At 37.2% G+C, this 3,968-nt stretch overlaps 1 protein-coding gene across 1 annotated transcript in view; it reads right to left on the bottom strand.

Moving 5' to 3' along the window:
- NBAS (neuroblastoma amplified sequence) overlaps positions 1-3,968 on the bottom strand; it is a 611,780-nt gene that overhangs the window by 78,284 nt on the left and 529,528 nt on the right. The gene's annotated exons all lie outside the window — the stretch shown is intronic.

The raw sequence follows: 3,968 nt of genomic DNA, 5'->3' as shown, positions 1-3,968 counted from the left end.
ATGGGGTTGGATAATCTGATGGGTGGGGTGGGTGAGGGATATTGGAAGAATCTGGTCTGAAAAACAACATATTCAAATTTTGTAAATAAACTAATATAAATTAAAAAATGTTTCTGTGTTAAGAGTGAATAATTCTTCCTATTTTGTGACCATGGTTTTCAGAAGGGCTCAGTTTAATACAGCATAATGCCATGTACTTTGGGTCTTGAGAGGTAATTTCATGATTTACTTCACCTCACAGAGCACGAAAAGAACAAATTTCATACCATTTACTCAAATGAGCTTTCTTTTTTTACATTGACGTACTTTAAAAAATTTGAAATCTCTGGGTAATAGCAAAGCGTTCAATGAAGTCTGAATTATTTGAAATCTGTTCAATCTACATTAAATGTTAAGACACTAAAGATTAACTCTGGTTAAAAACTCTCACCTCTGTTGAGTTGTAATCAGCTCATAACTGAGCCTCGAGTGGGTTTTCAGATGCTATAAATCCTACAGAGGAGACTGCTCATCATTCTTCTGCAGAGTAGCTGGGGGATTCGAACTGCCAGGGAGATGCCACTAATGGAGTAGCAACATAAAACAGACCAAAACATCGTTGCAGCAACATTTAAGAGTTTTGAAGAAAATCAGTATTCCTTTTGGAACAGTACACAGAGGGATGCCTCATTAATTCTTTTTTGAGTGAATTTAGTATTGTACATTCTTTCCACTAATAGACTGGCTTATGTTTACGTGTCATTCCTTTTAGGAAATTTTGTAAAGGTGTTCAAGGGTAAGGAAGCTCTGGTGCCCTCAGTGGCAGCGAGTTATGTCAACGCAAAGATGGGTGGTTCAAAGCTCCATCTGCTCTTCGAGAGAAACACGAGCCGTCCTGTGATTAACAGCCTCTCAAAACCCACCAGAGGGTCAGCTCTGAGTTCCTTCCAAATCAACAGCAATAAGAGAGTTTTATATGAAGGTAGGAACGAGGAAGGGAAAGTGTAGTGGACAGAAGAGGAAGCTAAAGGAATAATGTTTTAAAAAACTTGCTGCACAAAATTCAGTTCATATCTTAGGTATCAACTGGGAATTTGCTGCTGTTAGGTACTGTCGAGTCAAGCTCTGACTCACAGCAACACGATGAGCAACAGATCTGGACTCTGTCCTATCCTGTGCCATCCTCATCATCTCTGACATACTTGAATCCACTGCTGCGGTCACTGTGTCCATACTTCAGTTGAGGATCTTCTCCTTCACCACTTTTCCAGATTTATAAGCACAATATCCCTTTTCAAAGAATAGCTCTTTCTAGTAACGGGCCCAAAGTGGGATGAAGTTCTGCCATCCTTGCCTCCAAGAAGCACTCTGGCTGTACTTGCTCCAAGACATATGTGTTCACTCTTTTTGCAGTCCATAGAATACTCAGTACTCTTCTCTAACAACATATTTCAAGGGTCGTGGTGATTCTTCTGCCATTCTTATTCAGTGTCCTGCTCTTAGATGAACAAGTGACTGAAAACATCATTGCCTCAATTCAGGTGCACCTTAGTCCATAAACTGACATCACCGCTCCTTGACAGCATACTTTCCCAATGTAACATATCTTTTAATTGCTTTTTTTTTCTTCTTTCCCCTCTTGTTGTGCACCTTCAAACTGGATCTGACTGGCAAAAGGAGGTGACTGCAACTCTTTCTCCAGCGGAGCAGTTGGTGGATTCGGACAGCACACTTCCAGAATTTCAGTGAAGTTTCTTGCCAATAGGCTACCAGAGCTCCCATCTTTTGATTAAGTACCAAGGGTACTTTGCTGGTAACAAGTGTGTTGGTTGTAGATCCATGTAAAATGAAATCATTGACAATTTTAATTCTTTTTCCATCTATCATGATGCTGCCTATTGGCCCAATGATGAGGACTTTTTGTTGAAATGTAATCCATATGAAGGCTGTAATCTTTGATCTTCTGCAGCAAGCACTTCAAATCCTCCTCACTTTCAGCAAGCAAGGTAGTATCACTGGCATAACGCAGGATGCTGATGAGTCTTCCTCTTATTTTGATGTTACATTTGTCTTTAAAATGTTCAGGTTCAGCTTTGGAATGATTTGTTCAGCATACATACTGAATATGGATGGAGAAAGGATATTGCCTTGACACACATCTTTATTTTGAACCATGTAATGTTCCCTTTCTCTGTTTGGACAACAGCTTCTTCTAGATACACTTCATATGAGCATAATTAAGTGTTCTGGAACCTAAAACTGCCAAACTGAATTCAACATTTTGATAAGATTTCCAGAAGATTCCTATGTACAAAAATATTTGAGAAATACTACCTTAAAGTCAATTACTGGCTCAGGAATGTCAAAAGGAGATGGGATGTGATTAGGGAAATGCATAGCATGTCTTTATCTACACGATTATGGACACATTATATAAACTCTCTGAGTTTCAATTTGCTAATCTGCAAAATGAAGATAACATCTATATTCTCCTGAACAGTCTCCTGAGGACTAAATGAATTACTAAGTAGCATAGTTCAAAAAGATTGGCAGAGAAATGTTTATCAGGACTTGTTTTGTTTCCTTGATGGGGGCTCTAATTTCTTTAAGGAGTAATTCAAGTGCTTTCTTAATTATAAATTTAGTGGTATATTCTTTTAAAGCATTACTATTTTAATTTTGAAATTTTAAAAAAATGTCTTTAAGAGAATGAGTAAACTTCAGATCACAATCAAATTCGAATTTTTTTATATCCTACAACTATATATAAATTCTTTAATTTACATGAAGTTCTGAATAATGAATTAGTTTAATCTTATTACCTTTAATTGTACATGTTAGAAAAGATTTCATACACTTTTCCAACTTGGAGAATACTTAACCCTGATGCCTAGAAGGAAAAAGGTGATTAACCTGAAAATTGAGGTTGTCTCTAGGAGCGAGAGAATGTTTCACTAGTGGCCTGTCAATGCTGGTATTGTATGTGGGTTTAAAATTAGAACATATTTTAAAACAAAACTGGAGCAAGAGCACTTAGGGAGTAAGGAGAGTTGATAATGAAAAGTGACATTTTATCAATAAAAAAAAGAAAAAAGCTAATAATGGCATAAAATATCTAAAAATCCACTGCAAAACTGAATACTTGGTAGCACTAATATTAAAAATAAGAAACCCTAAACTCATTGCCATATACTCAATTCTAGTTATACTGACTCTGTACGCCAGCCCCAAATAGTTACTAAAGCCATATTTTTCTCCTCCGTGGAACAACAGGTAGTTTTGAACTGCCAACTCTTTGCAAGCAGGGCTCTTTTAGCATTAATGTGAACAAAAATGCATATATTCAATTAATATACTTGTGTATTTTCTGACAATTATTATAGGATGGTAGGCTATTGTACATAAGGTCACTATGAGTCGCATGTGACTCGACGGCACATAACAATAACAACAAATATGCATACTAAAGAATGTGTGACTACATATGTGTATATTTAGCTGAGAATATAGATAGAGATATGTACAAGTGACGTAAGACCTAGCATGGCTTCCAGAAGTTAGGAGGTCATGTCAGGACAATTCATGAGCAACCTAAGTTTGCTTACTTTAAAAACGACTGAGCCTCTATTTCCTTCCAAAATCCCTACTGGATACTGGCTGGAAAAGAGGAACTGAAACCACTATGTGATGTGACTCTGCCAGGCACATTATAGGGAAGGGAAACCAAGCACCAAATCTTTTATTACTTTCTGACTATATATATGGCCTATTGGCAAGAAGTTGCATTGCAATCCAGAAAGCAAATGGTTTGAGGTGACCAGCTGCTCCACGGATGAAGGATGAGCAATTAATCACCTCTGAAAACCCACCAGAGGGTCAGCTATGGATCACTTCCGACTTGATGGTATACAACAACAACAACAATAAGATAAAGAACTGAGGGTAATGTGCAGATCCAAAAAGCACTGGCCAAGAATAAAAAATGTTTT

Source organism: Elephantulus edwardii, unplaced genomic scaffold (genome assembly GCF_000299155.1).
Source record: "Elephantulus edwardii isolate Elephantulus edwardi_28Jun2011 unplaced genomic scaffold, EleEdw1.0 scaffold00009, whole genome shotgun sequence".
Taxonomy (NCBI): Eukaryota; Metazoa; Chordata; class Mammalia; order Macroscelidea; family Macroscelididae; genus Elephantulus; species Elephantulus edwardii.
The sequence above is the reverse complement of the archived record's forward strand: the minus strand, read 5'-3'. Positions and strand labels throughout refer to the sequence as shown.